The sequence below is a fragment of the Anser anser genome, assembly GCF_964211835.1.
Source record: "Anser anser genome assembly, chromosome: Z".
NCBI lineage: Eukaryota > Metazoa > Chordata > Aves > Anseriformes > Anatidae > Anser > Anser anser.
The window spans coordinates 55,146,538-55,162,103 of NC_139723.1; the positions used below are offsets into that span (position 1 = coordinate 55,146,538).

Below are 15,566 nucleotides of genomic sequence, written 5' to 3' on the forward strand. Positions count from 1 at the left end.
GAAATGAATAGGAGGTAACCGGCAAAGTTGTATTTTAATGCAGATGAAGTAAAACGTAAAAAGAAAACAAAGAGGAAAAAAAAAACAAAAACCAACAAACAAACAGCTCCCCTCCCCCCCTCAAAAAAAAAAAATGAAAAGAAAAAAGAAAACAACACCCTTTTCTAGTCTTTCATAAACGGTTTAAGGTCTGTGAAGAGCATTTGCGCATCGTTGTGGGGAGGCAAATGGTTGCAAATGTTCCTCTTGGAAGACAGTATTGACCAGCGTTAGAAATACCTTCGTAAATTAAATCTCGAAGGGATCTATTTCTGGAAAAATCTTAATTATAAATAGCGCACACACAGAATTGTATTTTAAACAGAAAGAAAATCCCCACCCCCACCCCGTCTGCTCCCAGACTGTACTGTTATCAGTGAAACTGGAAATCTTACATCGAACACCCCAGCATTTTGCTGTAGCGAAGGGGGGTGGGGATTCAGACGCCTCTCATTGCTGGCAGATACTTTGAGGGCAAAGTAAAAGTGCCCCCCGGGAGCAGTGCTGTGCTGCTGCTGCCGCCGCCGACGTCTCTGAGATGCTACAGTATCAGGCGGAGAAGGAAAGAAATGAGTTTGGAGTTGATGTACACGCCGGAGCAGCAGTAAAAAGATATAAGATATCGACACGCTCAGCTGCATCTTGTTAAAAGCTTCCTGCGGGTTGGCAGAATGAAATCTTTATTTAAAATACACAAACTATCGTCAAGGGAAGAACGGAAGGGAAAACACTAAAAGGGCCAAACGCAATGCTTAACCCACGGATATAAGGAAGAGGAGGAGAAGCGGTGAGATTGGTTTGGTGCGAAAGGAGGGGTGTGTGTGTGTATGTGTATGTGTGTGTGTGTGTGCCCTCCTTGCGGTCCAGCCACACCAGCCACCCGGGGATTCAGTGTCTCCACTCAGCTTTAGAGAGAGACTCTCTTTGATGGGGATGATGATAGTTGCTCTGGCAGGGGAAAGGGACTCATGAATACCAGAAGGGTAATTTGCGCTCACACTTGCGTGTGATAGGAAAACGTGCTTCACCACCACATCCACAGCAGCGATCTCTTAAGTGGTGGTAATATTATTATTTTATTATTGCCAGCCAGTGGCTTTAAAGGTACATTATTTTAATGCATTATTAATTGTTTTCCCTGGGAGAGGGGGAAGGTGGGGATAGGGCTTATTATTATTAATAGCGAGGAGCTCGCTCACTCCTTTCGCACACGCCGGGGAGCGCGGTGGGAGGAGGCGGCGCCGGGAGGAGGCGGCGGCGGAGCGCACACAGTGCCCGGGCTCTCTGCGCGGACGCGGCGCGCACACGCGGGGCCCGGCACAGCCCCCGCCGCTCCCTCCCCGTACCCTCCGCCCCTGCCCGTACCCGTGCCCGTGCCGCTGGGCGGAAAGTTCCGCGGGCAGCCGCCCGGCGCAGCACCCCGACACCTCACCAGCCCCATCTCCGCGCGAGCGGCGGGGCTCCGCGGCCGCCAAAGTTGCGGCGGGGCCGTGGTCTGCCGCGGCTGCCAGCCATCAAGTGGCTCGTTAAGGAAATGCAGGTGAGCGGGCGGAGCGGCAGGGGGCTGCACAAGGCGCGGCGCGGAGCGCGCCTCCCGGTCCGATCCTCGCCGTCCCCCCGGGCCGCTGCAGCCGGCGGCGCCGGGCGCGGATCTGGGGCCGCTGCCGCGCCCCCGGAGGTGGCCGCTCCGCCGCCCCCCGCCCCGCCCGCAGCCCCCTCCTCCCTCTTCCCCACCCCTCCTCGCTCCCTCTCTCCTCCCTCTTTCCTCTTTCTCTCTCTCTCTCTCTCTCTCTCGCTCGGTCTCTCTTTGCCGGCCTCATCGGAGAGAGTTGCAGGTATCTTCCCTATCCCCCCCTTCGCCAGCCCCCCCCCAAGGAAATTTTAGGGCGCGGAAGCCTCAGGAGGTCTTAAAACAACAACAACCAACCAAACAAACAAAACAACCTAGCAACAACAAAAATAACAAAAAACAACCAAACCAAAAAACACCACTGGTAGGAAAAACAAAAAATTTTTGGAAGGATGACTCTTTTGCAGGAGTCTGCTCGGAAAGCCGGGATACCCCCAAGAAACGAGCGGCACCGGCGCTGGACCCCACCAAAACAGAAGTGCCTGATGTGGCATGTGCTTCTCTTTCTTTGCAGTTCCTTCTGGGCCTGTGTGGACTAGGGGCACAATCCGTCGCCTGACTGGCAGGAGGGGAAAGTGGAGACTCCTTCAGGTTTCCAAAGAGGTCCGAGCAGACAGCATTAGTAAGTAAATGCTCCATGCTTGGTTTCTGTCCCTCTGTTCTCCCGCTCCTCAACCCTTTTCTTAGCTTATATACACAGGAGTATGCACACACACACACACACACTTATATAGGTGTGTATATATATGTGTGTTTTATGCTTTTAAATCGCTCTGGTCTGGTCAGAGAGGAACTTGGCCACAGTAACTTGAACTGTTCCCAGTAGGAAAAGTGCATAAAGCGGTTTGGTCATCTTTTATGAAGAAAAAAAAATAATAATTGAAGGTGATTGCTTGTGTCAAGAAACCGAGTATGTTAAATATTGTGTAATGTCTACCTTAGTCTGAGTACAGGTATGTGGTAGGTTACAGACAAAACCTAGACAAAGAGATACATCCTCAGGAGGGGTCTAAAGCACTGTGTGACCTACTAAGTAATGCCAGGTGACAGGGCATTTGGTATAAGATGAAATGTGAGAGGACTATAAATACTGTGTGCTTTCAGGTGTAAGCATTTTTTAGTTTTTAGCCCAGATCTCTGAAGTTAGCTTGTTTCATGAAGTTTTATATGTATAGAATGTATGGTGTTTTTCTTTTTTTTTTCCTTTTTTTTTTCTTTTTTATTTAATTCTTCTAATGAGTATTACAGTTCCAGGAAACAGAACTGCTTTTTAAGTGCTTTTACGGGACATCTGTGAAAGTACTAATGGTGCTTTTTTTGATATATGACCAAAAAAAAATAAAAAAGTGAAACCAAAGGGTAAACTCATTTGAAAGGGGCTCAAGAGCAGTAGGACTGAGCTGAGCAGTAGGGCTGACAGAAGGTACAAAGATCAAATAGAGGTATGTCATGAAGTGTCTACTGTTAGGTGTTATTTAGCACTAAATATATCTTCATCTGGGGAGGAGAACTTTTCTAGGTATTATTTCTCTTGGGACAGTGGACCCGTTATTGACATTTGCGGTGTCTCTTGCAGGAAACAGCTAGTATTAGTAGTTGGGGGTTAACTGTTTCCTAGGTAAAGAAAATAAGGATGAGAAGTATGTCAATGTAAATATTTGTTCATGTTTGCTAGTGCCTAAATAAAACCTTTGTGTTATGTCAGTAAAAATATAGTTGAGTCAGGTTTTTTTTTTTTTTGAATGTACCAGAAGGAATCAATAACATTTCAGCATTTTTTTTTTCTATTCCTGCCAAATGGACTTGGATTTGAATTCTTCATGTGTTATTGTATCTATTGTAAGGACAATATGGATTTGAATTTCAATGAAAGAAACTTATCTCTTTAAAAATTCTTGGCAAATTTGGGTTACTTTACAGTACACTAGAATAGTAAATGGGGCACTCTAATTACAAATCTAATATCTAATGCATTATGATTTTAATTTTCACCTAGTCTGTCATTAGAAGAAGTTAAACGTGTTTAAAAACACATTTTATTAAGCATCTCAAAGTGAAATTAATGCTGCATTTTCAGGTATAATTCAAAATCAATCAAAGTAAGTAAATGTCACCAGGAGTGAAAGTTTATTAGGGTCAAATTAAATGCCTTTATTTGTGAAATAAAGAAATTTTTTTATGTTACAGTAGTCAAACTAACCTGACAAATTTTACGTAGGAAATTAAAGTGACTTAAGCAGTTATAACTAAAATCAGCAGTAGCAGAAGGATAGCATTCAGAGTTGCTTCAAGGTTGTTTTTATAACTTAAAGCTAGGAATAATTACCAAGCGTAGGCTACAAGTTCTGAGGTGGTGAATCAGGGTGACTTTTGTATTGCATCACAGTACTCTTTGGGTAATTTATAGTAACATTTATGACAGAAAAAAAAAAGCCACTGATGATCTTAGCTTAGTAAGGAATCTTATCATTATTATTTCAGAGCTATGAATTTATCATTCAGCTAAAAGCATAGTGTTTTTTTTTTTTTAAGGTAACAATTTGACATGGCTCATTGCTATGTTGTACTCGTTGTGGGCAAAGCATTAAAATAATATATCCAGATAAATTGTATGGACTGTTTTGAGACAGTATACAGAGAAGTTTATCAACTTAAGCTTTGTGTTACGCTAGCTGGTCCTCAAATATGCAGCATGTGATGCTGAGTGCCTAATAAAGTGTTTTTACACTTACTTTTACAATATTGACAATGTTGAAAAATATATATTTGTCTAATCGGATATGAACTACATTTTTTATTTATGTTGAATCAGAACATACTTATGGCTTTATTATTTTGGAGCATACTCTTTATTATTTATTTTCTGAATTTTCTGTAAATTTAGGATATCACCTGGCAATACTTCAGTATCTGTACGAAAAATGATTTGGCATATACTCCACTTTTGCTGTAATTATTCCTGGCTGTTGTGGGAAATGATCTGAATCAAATCCTGGCAGTCAAGTTTGGTACACATTATATTTGATTATATATGTATGTAGGATCTTGATCATAATTGTTGATATAGAAAAGTGTCAAATCAGGTCAATCTGATTTAGAAGAATTGACAGAGGACTTCAGGAAAGACCTCTTGCTGTGAGGAGAGTTACAGCCTATAGCTGATAGAATAAAGTTGCATATGCAGCAGTAGTGTGTTTTTGCAATTGTTGTTCACATCAGAGAATGGTCTGATGAAATATATAAGCAATCTGCAGGGAATGTATGATTAATTCTTCTCATGCGTGCATATTGTAGGAATTCTTACAAGGAAACTCCAACATATCTGCATTACTTTATGGCTGATAAAGTCATTGTCTATTTTTAATATTAATCACTCAGTGTACAAGCATGCTATTAAACTTTGTGATGTTAAACTGTGATGGAAAACAATGGTAAACTCTTTATTTCTTGTTATATATAGCCTTATTGAAGAAACTGACCAATACACAAGCAGGCATGATGATTGACAGCAAAAAAAAAACTATTTTGAAATGATGGATATGGTTAAAATCATACATAGACATCTTAATTAGCTTGGTTTGCATGTCTTTATTTTATGAAGTTGTGCAGCATTCATAGCTTTTATGCATATGGATGCTAATACTTGAAACTACAGGTTCCAAGGACTGTAAGAAGTTGGGAATACTAAGATGTCGTTGGCTTAACTGGAAAACAGGCTAGTTCAACATTTTGGGAAAAGCTACTGATACTTTTCATCAGTACAAATTTTTCTTAGCATTAGAACAGAAAACCTGAAGAAGCCCACATACTTAGAGTCCAATTGATTTAGTATCATTTTGAAGACATAAGCAGCACAATCTCATTAGCAACAAATATAAATTTAACAGTGGCATTTATGCAGAGGATCTGTAATTTAGGATTGAATTGTGGTATCTGTATTCAATAAAAGCAAGCACTTTTTTCCTTTTTTTTTTTTCTTTTTCTTTTCTTCACCTCATTAATAGACACAAGTATTTTTGGTAAACCAGCGGGAGAGGAGGAAACAAGCACAGCACTTTAAAAAAAAAAAAAAAAAGCCTATGGAAATATTTTCAATTCAAAATACCAAAATATTTGTTGTATACAAGTTTCTGATTTTTTTTACCACACTTACTTTAGAAGTTCATTAGTACTAGAAGTTTCTTAAGGAGTTTTTATGTGCTTTCCCTTCTTCTAGACTTTCCACCTCACTGATTTGTCTATGTAATCCTAATAGAAAATGATAAAATTAGTAACTAGTTTTATGGTACAGTGATAACAGAGTGATGACCCTATTGGTCACAAGGGGTGGACATAATATTTGATTGCTATGAAAAATACTTAATAACAAACAGATGGATTTAAAATTTTGATAGGAAATAATCAGTAGACATGGATAAATTAATTCTTAAACAGAAATTAAATGATCATCATAATAATAAAGATTAAGAGAAGGAAACGTGCATGTTAGATTAGGCAAAATGAATGCATAATGGAAAGGCTTTTTTAGCTTTCTTAGCAGTCTTAGATACCTGTTTTTCAGCTTTTCTGTTCTAGTAGCTTCTCTAATAATTTTCTGTATAAAACAGTAACAGAAAAACTAGCAATAAGTGGAAATCTGCTGAGAAATTACTACTTGTATGGTCAGTATGAGGATTGAATTCTGCATCTTTTTTCATTTGTTGCCAATATTTGCAGATATAGTCTTATTTATGTTTCTATTGTATTAAATAATATTAACTGAAAACTATTGTGCAAGAAATCTTATTTTGTGCATTCTTTTTCTTTACTGTCCACTTTGTTATTACTTCTAAAAACTGGAGTATTTGTCAATGCATAAGCTTACACTCTAGTTGAATAAGTTTTTAACTGAGTGGAGACTGCAGAATCTGGCTTATAAAATTGGTTTTACAAAATTTCTGTCAGCAGACAGAAAAGATATGTAAAATTTGTCAAACTAATAATATGTTTGAAATTTATTGTGAATACAGGCATGCATTTAAATACTTTCAAAATTGTTTAAAAGACTATTACACTTTGTGGATTGTGCGCTTACATTGTGCTGAAATGTAAAATTAAGGTTTTAGAGATGTATTTAGAGAAAGGGATTTCATCATGTTTGTTTGCAATATGAAAAGGCCCATTTTATATGAATACTGTGTGAAATTTATTCCAGCTGTAAACAGCATGAACTCCTGTACTTACAAGTTGAAAGAAAGATTCATATTATAGTCCTCTGTTTTCTCAAAACACTGGATCTAGAAAAGCGTTCTCTACAGCAGTCACTCCGATACTTAATTCTCCTCTTGGTGTGAAAATCTGGATGCATGTTTAAGCTGTATTCAGTATGTTTCATGAAGGCCTTTCATAAAGTAAAGTGGACATTTTGGTGCATATGGTACTTTGTACTCTGTTCCTGAGTTTAAAAAATGAGAACTGTATATGATGGTCATCCAGAAATTACTCTTCCTCCGAGGTGTGGCTCTTTATTTGGTTTTAGATTAGCTAGCTCATTTGCAAAACATTTCAAACACTTCCCAGCGGTATAATGTTAAATGCTTATGCTTTTTGTTCACAGTGTAAAGATGTGTTGGAGAGCAAACTGCTTCAGCAATGGTTATTGCCTAGTCTGTAAATATGATGACTTGTGGTTTAATGGGATGTGGGACTATTTAGCTGTTCTGGTTATTACTGAAACTGTGTGAATAAGGTAAACTCATATTTCCAGAGTGCCCAAGAAACCTCCTGTCTGGTGAGCTTCTTAATGTGACAGAACAATTGCTTTATGATGATTGATTTAAGGTGAGCAACCTGAATAAAGGTCCTCTGGTGGCAGCAAGTTGGAAGTGTACACCAGACAGTCTTTCGGGAGCTGTAATTCTGGTTACTGCAGCAGAAGTAACAGCGTAAGAACAATTGCATATACTCTAGTTTGGAAGGTAAGTAATTTTTGGACTCATGCAGCAGTTTAACAGTCAGCGTGGGAGTGTGTAAGCCAAAGTAACTTTGCTTTAGCTTTGATGCATTCTCTTTCTCACACTCTTAAAATGTATCCTTCCTTGTGTTACAAGACGTACAGTCTTCGCAGGCCCTGTAGTACACAGAACAGTTTCTAAAGTAGTAAAGGAAATCATGTTCTGCCCTGTATTCTCCTCTGTTCTCTTTTAGTCCACAGTGGTTTTCTTCTGTCTTTAGCAAAGAAGCAGCCTTCCACATTATAACTGGATCTAACATACCATAATAATTTCAAATCTAAAAATTTATGATGTTCAAAAAGAAGTTATATAAGGACATTTATACAACATTTTTTTAAAATCCACTCCAAAACATTACTTCATATTAACTTTAAATTCTGTTTCTGTATTCAATTTCTGATGAAGTACAACATACTATCAATACTTGCACATATGTGTAAGGGAGAGCAATGATGAGTGGCTATAAAATTTCTGGCAATAACAAAACAATGTATCTGAATTGCTGTCCATTAGGGTAGAACATAAAACTATCTATCACATCAAGTTTCACTTTGCTTAAAAACGACAGAAAAAATATGTTGACTCAGTCTTAAAATTTTCTTTAAAACTGAAAGGAAGGTGCTGTGATATGGTGTTAGGAAAAGCTAAATGGTAACTTCTGTTCTAAATGGAAGGGGTTCAAATAAGAGAATCCATGGGAGCTGTCCATGTCTACATGAGTTGCTTTCCTTTTTGTTGCTTTACTGTAACGGTGAGGTTGACAGAGGGCATCCCCAGGCCTCTTAAGAGAGATAGAAAACAATAAGGAACACCATCTTCATAGAAATCATTATAGTATCATGAAATATTTTTCTTCATCTAGATTTTGCTATGAAGGAAAGTAAGGAAGTAATTTTTTTTTTTTCCTCTTTCTGCTCGTTATTGTGGATTTTGACCATAACAGGAAAATGTTATCATGCATTTGAAGAAGTACAAACCAACTCTTTAACTGTCAGTATAACTAGGACATTAGAGTTCGTACTAAAGAATTCAAACTTGAAGCATGATTTGAGATCTGTAACATTCCTGTAGTGGGAAGAATGTGCTGGGAAGGGCTTGATCAACATTAAATCATTATTAATGAAGTGTTCTACATGTGCTAGTAGAAATATTTGATGAATATACACAAATTCCTCTTTAGAGGAAATTTAATTAGCTTTTTTTTATTATTTTTTAACAGATAAATAATATAAGTGAATTTCTAATAATATACTACACATAGCCTGTAACATGATTTGTGTTCCCACTGTACATACTCATCATGAAAAGTTGTTTAACTGCAAGTATTCCTTCACAAAAGGAAGTCTGCCCAGCAAAGCATACCAGTAATTTCAAATTAGACTTTGGTAGAATTGGGTCAGCATTATTAATATGCCAATTGGAGTACTTTTGGGACAAATCGAAACAACAAAAAACCTGTTCTTTAGATAACTTATTGACTTCTGCAGTTTTAAGCACAATTATTCTTTGAACTTGATCATTCTTCATATAAATGGCTCTTTCACACATCTTAATTATAGTTTTCCATTTTTTTTAATGAATGCTAGGCTTGAAAAGCTGCACAAATACATTGGCTTTTTTTTATTTTTTTAATAAGTTTTACAAGCTTTGAAGTGGGCCATATCATTGATGTGAATCTTTCTCTCTCTGTGAAATGGTGTCCTGTGAAGCTAAGATCATCTCGAAAGGCTGGAGATTGTTTTGTCAATGCCTCAGCTAGGAAGCATACAGACTACAGAGCTTCAACAAAAGGTACATAGGTCACCAAGCATGGGTAACCAAATACTGTTAGTCATTCTCCCTTTATCCATGCTGTGGTCTTCTGCAAAATTTATGTATTTATTGAGATTTTGTCAGCAGTATATAATAGGTTTTATTTGGAAGAAAAGAGAAATAGTTTGGAAGTAGGGCCAAATTGTTTTCTTCCAATAGCGTTCATTTATAGTATGTTTTCAATTAGTTATTTTAATGAAATTGCAAGAAATGCATAAATCATGTTCCTTACAGGATGCCATTGAATGGAATGAAGTGGTAATGAAGTTTGTGGGTTTTTTTTCTTTCTTTTTTTCTTTTTTTTTTTTTTTCTGTGCAATCTATACTAAAAACTATTCTAGAATAAAATCATTCATCATGGATTTCATATGTTATGGTGTTCTGCCAACCGAATAAGAATGCAACATTTCTCTTATGCAATATTTCTTTTATTTCACATTCTCTTCCCTTTGAGCATCCCCTGTAGATTCTGTTTTCTGTTCTAGGTTTGTTATAGAAACGTGAAATTTATATCAGGCACAACAGTAGCAACTTGCACTGTGTGCAGCACCCATTTTTCGTTATCAGCTGTAGATTTTCACAGGTTTCTATAGGTGTGGAAAGGAAGTCTCTGGATGAAATTATTGAATTATAAATCATTGTTATTGATTGAATATAGGATCGTAAATTAGAAAGTATCCAAACTTATTTGTGCTCAGGATCACCTTTGTTCCTTATGGAGGCCAGCTTTTCTCATTTTCCCTAGGTTCCTCACGTTCCCTGCTTTCATAGTCTTTTTTGCAGAAGACTGGAACATGGATTAAGTATTTTGAAGTCAGCTCATATCTGGGCTTTCTATTCCTTCTCACATATTATGAGGATAATTTTTACATAGATAAGAATTTGTGGGACTCTTAAGTAGGGTATGATAGGCGTTCTTACCAATTCCCTTTTTCTAGAACTGATGAAATTGAGATAGTTCTCCAGGTTATGCAAATAGCAGATGTTTCCTAATGTGGGGTGAGGCATGAAGAATTAACTGATACCTACATAGGTATTTCAGAAAACCAAGAACAGACAAAATTGCACATGAATTGTTCATATCCATATTTTGATGTTTTATCTAGAACTTTGTTGTTCCTCTTTTCCCTTTCTGAAGATAAGGATTTTTGTGTGTGTGTGTGTCTTGCTAATAATACATGAATTTAATAGAGCTCCTCACTTTATCAACATATTTGTTTAACTATCAGCATAATTTGATTAATTATATCTTGGAGACTTCCTGGAAATCAGGAAAGGGTGCTCATGCATAAATGCATCTGTGTGTGCATCTGAAATGACATTATTCTTGCCTTCATATTCTGAAACTAGCTTATATTTTTTTTGTTGTTTTTTTTTTGTTTGTTTTTGTTTATTTGCTTATTTTATTCCATTATTCATAGGTTATACAGAGATTCATGAAGTCCAAAAGCTTATGCTACTAACTATACTCAAGCCACAGAATCAACTTGTGTATTTTACTGTTGGTGCCTCTGAGACAAGGTACCACAGCACTGCAAAACTTGAAAACAGCTGAATAATATTTTTATTATTATTGTTATTTGCTGCTTTGATAGGTCACCTTTTTCTATTTCTTGGAAAGGAAAGATGGACTTAGGGATCTGTGTAATATAGTTATGCTGAGGTGAGGTGTGTTTTCTGTTTCTGTATTATTGACATCTTGACCATTATGCAACCAGTAAAGATTACTGGCAATAATGTTTTCTTCTGAGGTCAGGGATATTGATTTTGGACTGTAAGCAGAGCTGATGTGATAAATCTTATGGTAACAGTACTGTTAGGATTTAATTTTTGACATAATTAGCTTTAGACAAAAAGTTTAAGATACATGAATATGTACTTGCTGTAGTTATTTGGATATTATGTTCATTAAAAGATCGTTGCAAAAGACATTGTAAGTGTTCTGCTCGATAAAGGGTATTGGGGATAGGATAGATGAGAGACGACTCTTACAGGTGGAGATCTCTATATGTAACATATCTACCAAGGTTTTAGAATGGAGGGAGAATAGATCCAGTTTTTGACCCAGAAACAATGTCCATAAACAGAAGATGAAATGATCTTCAAAAGTTATTGTAATAACTACAAAGAATAGAGCAATTTAATAGGCAGAAAAAAGGATCAAAGAAAAACTTAATCTATATAATTTTATCTAATTTTGTTAATTTATATGACCTCAAGCAATATTCTATCCCAGCAGGATATCCCAGCTCATGCAAACTTTAACATCTGTTATAGTGTTTCTCTGGTTTTCCACATTTTATTAGCTTAGGGAAACAAAACAAAAATTAAATAAATTAAGCAAAGTTGCGATTTTTACTACATGTCTAAAAGTTGTACAGTAACATAATACATTGTCATTTATGCCTGCATCATATGAAAGTTGTGATTCAGATGAAAGTTGAGAGATAATAAAGATGTCTAATAATTATGATAATAATAATGATAGTGACGTCTTGTGATGTGTTGCGAGCAAGACCATGTTGTTAACTTGAGAGAACATTGATTTTCTCTTGCCCTGTACATAAAGAGACATTGTAGGAACAGGTAAAACAATTCAATGCTTTGCAAATATTCTAGTAATGAATACACTATTCTTTTTTTGTCTTTTTTTTTTTTTTTTTAATTAAGATATGTTTTTAGTGGTGTTTGGAATGAACTAAGTTGAGAAGGTTACTTCTCAGAAGAATGTTCACAGTGATTTTCACTGCTAGTAACTTTTCTCCTTATCTGTAGCAGCTAAATCTCACTGTCAACTAAAAATACATTTTTAACCATCAGTTCTCACATAAGCAGATATGGTAATTTCCAAAGAGTTACTATGTGGTCATTGTTAAAATAATGTTAACAATGATCTGAGAATATTTCATCTTGTAAGTGTCTGAGCAAGATGTGCTGGATAGAGCATGAGTTCAGCTTATTTTATGGTGCAATGTGAGCTTTTATTGGTTTTATTTGTTGGTACGTGTGTGAACATCTAGTGATTATCATGTGTCTGTTGTATTTATACTGAATATTCATATTGGACATTTTAAGTTATTGTACTGGTTCTGGCTGGGATGGAGTTAACTTTCCCTGAAGCAGCCCATATAGTGCTGCACTTGTAGCTAGAACAGCACTGGTATCACACCAGTGTTGTGTCCGCTGCTGAGCAATATTGGCACCACATCAGGACTCTCTCTAACCCTCCCACAGTCAGCAGGCTGGAGGTGGGCAAAAAAGGAACATCACCAGGGCAGCTGGCCTAAACAAACCAAAGGGCTACTCCATACCAGGTGATGTCACACTCAGCAATAAAAGGTGGAAAAAGGAAGAAGAGGGGAGGGGTGGGCTCTCGTTGTGAAAACATCTGTCCTCCTGAACACCGGCTACATGCGTTTAGGCCCTGCTTCAAGGACGTGGTCAAGCATCGCTTGTTTGTGGGAAGCAGAGAGTAATTTCTTTCCTCTGCACTTCCACACGTCTTTTTTTTTTTTCTCTTTATTTAAATTGTGTAGTTAATAATAACTTTTTCTTAATAATTATTTTTCCCTTTAATTAAGTTATCCTTATCTCAACCCATGAGTTGTTCCTTTCTTCTTCCCCTCATCTTCTCAGAAGGGGGAGTGAGAGAGTGATTGTGGTGGAGTTTAGCTGCCTAGCAAGGTAAAACCACCACAGTTATTGCAAAGTATAGCAACACCTTAATTTTCTTCTACAACACAGTTTTTCTTAGTGCCTTTTGAATGTCTTTGTCAGTTACAGATAGCAATAATTCCTGGTGGTATTTATCTATATGCTTTCTTAAGGTAGAAAACAGTACAGTTGTGAATTCAATGATATTGTATTAAGAAATCAGTCTTAATAACACTAGCTAACATACAGCATTATTTTGCCGGTTTAAAAAAGGTGAATGTCTGAGTTCTGTCCAAGAGATCAGAAGGTATTTTAACTTTTTCTTATATGAGCAGCGAATGCGTTGAGGACAGAAAGAAGTACAACTGTACTGCTTGCATACTACTTGGCTTAAAATGAGAAAAGAGGGCTATATGACCTCTACACTCTGCAAGACTTTTATGTCTAAATAGTGGGTCCATCACACAGGTCCATCCCTTTCTGCAACCCATCTTTATAAGACAAAACTCTGTAAGTTTCCCTTGTGAGACAGTAGGCAGAGAATCTATATATGATTTAAAAATCTGTATCCATTTCCTCTTCAAGAGATCACTGGCTACTCATGTGTACCTTGGCAAGTTTGTGCCCTCTTCCAAGGTGACATTTCTGGTGGAATCATTTTCTGAATGAAATGATGAGTCTGAGATCCGGCTGAGAATGTAGGTCTTTTCCCTCTGGAAGGTTTGAAATATGATGACCATTTTATGAAAGCAGTATCTAGTCACTAAGTTAGGCTTTGTTTTTTTTTTTCTAAGAACTTGTAGCTATCCTGGTCAGTTGGTTTATCTTTCCATTGATTGCAGTTGGTAATGAGAGGCTCATAGAGTTTTCTTCTCTTGAACTTTGTCCTTTGATTTGCAGCTTGAGAAGAGCCAACAAGTTAAAGAATTAGGTGCTGGGAGGAAAGGGCATTATTTTTCCATAGCCAATGTTTAAAGTGAGCATAACTCTCTTTCTCTCGATATCCTTATTCAGAAGTGGTTTTTATGTATTTTTCCCCATTTGTAAAACTCATTTCTGTTTACACATCTGCCTATTAATATGCCCAAATAGAAGATAGTATATAAGCGTAAATTTGATTTTTATGCCAATGAAGCCCTGTAGGAATGAGAAGTAGTAAAATCTGAAAACAAGGTGTTTAAACAGTTCTATAGGTGTATATTCCTTGTTATAGGAAAGAAAAAAATCCCATGTTTCAAGTGTGACAGATGTGTTCACACATTAATGGAACAAGAGCTGAAGTGTTAATTGGATTATATTTTCCCAAACTCCAAAATGCATCTCTTTTAATCCCACAGCCCTTTACTTGATCACAGAGGAATGACTATGCATTTTCAGTTGTAAATGAAAAAACAGGTATGGTGCTAGTGCCTGATTGGGCATCTTTATGAAGCAGACATACCTGCTGTAGAATGGTGTGGAACTGCTAAGCTGTTAAGCTACATCTAACAAGCATCACTTTGTGCCTCTCATCAGTAAAGATTTCACAGTGAAAGCAATGGAGTGGAACCTGGAGAAAAGGATATTCTCCCCACCTGCTCTGGATGAAGCATCCAGTCTTTGCCTCACCTCTTCTATAGTGTATTTCCAGGAGTGCTTGCCCTCTAATCCCCTTGCAGATTTTGTGATGTGTGGTAAACTCGTGATTATAAACATGAACATTGATGTGGTATTCCAGTAGTTACAAGCAATTTTTATCCACAAAACTTCATAGAAAAAGAAAGTTATTCTCATACACACCACGAGTAACCTAATGGAAAAGAAACAGAGTACTTTTCCCCAAGATATTATATTGGAGTGTTACTTCAACTATGTGTCCATTTCAGAGAAACTCTTTTACAGTGAAATATAATTGTCCTTGCTGCCCAGTTTCAGGACAGTGTTTGAAAACAATGGTGTCATCATTAGAGTGTTAGAATTACTGAAATAACAGAGTTAATTTCTGTAATTCCAGTGATGCATGTTCTAAACTGAACATTTATTTTAAGTATTCTAAATTATTTTAAGTACTAATCATTTTAATTTTATGTTATTGTGGTGTTTCTTAGTTATCTTTTGCTTGGAGAAAGCTAACTTTTTTTTTTTTTTAATATGTATGCTTTCTAGAAAAGACTGATACATAGTACGCTTGTTTGTTTTGTTTTTCTTTTTTTTTTCTTTTTTTTTTTCTGTTATGTAATAATTGGAAAGATTTCAAGAAGTGTTGTGAATTAACAGTATTGACAAATTTGTGTTATATTAATCAAATAGTTGCTGTGGCAAGCCCTGATGATATATAAAATAAGAAAAAGTACTATGCAGGTCATAAGTTACTATAGTGCATGCAAACATGAAAATTACAAAATACTAACATCCATGATAATAATAGGAAAGCTGGGACCAGATGGCGTTGTTAATGC

General features: G+C 36.8%; 1 protein-coding gene across 3 annotated transcripts in view; it reads left to right on the plus strand.

Moving 5' to 3' along the window:
- The first annotated feature begins 1,177 nt into the window (after window positions 1–1,177).
- Window positions 1,178–15,566, plus strand: part of PTPRD (protein tyrosine phosphatase receptor type D) — a 1,402,037-nt gene continuing 1,387,648 nt past the window's right edge. For 2 of the 3 annotated variants that reach the window (XR_014576766.1, XR_014576767.1), the window contains exons 1-2: window positions 1,741–1,874; window positions 2,184–2,291. The gene's annotated coding sequence lies outside the window, so the exon portion shown is untranslated. Of the gene's footprint in view, window positions 1,580–1,740; window positions 1,875–2,183; window positions 2,292–15,566 lie in introns of those variants that run through there. The other variant, XR_014576765.1, reaches the window with a different exon arrangement.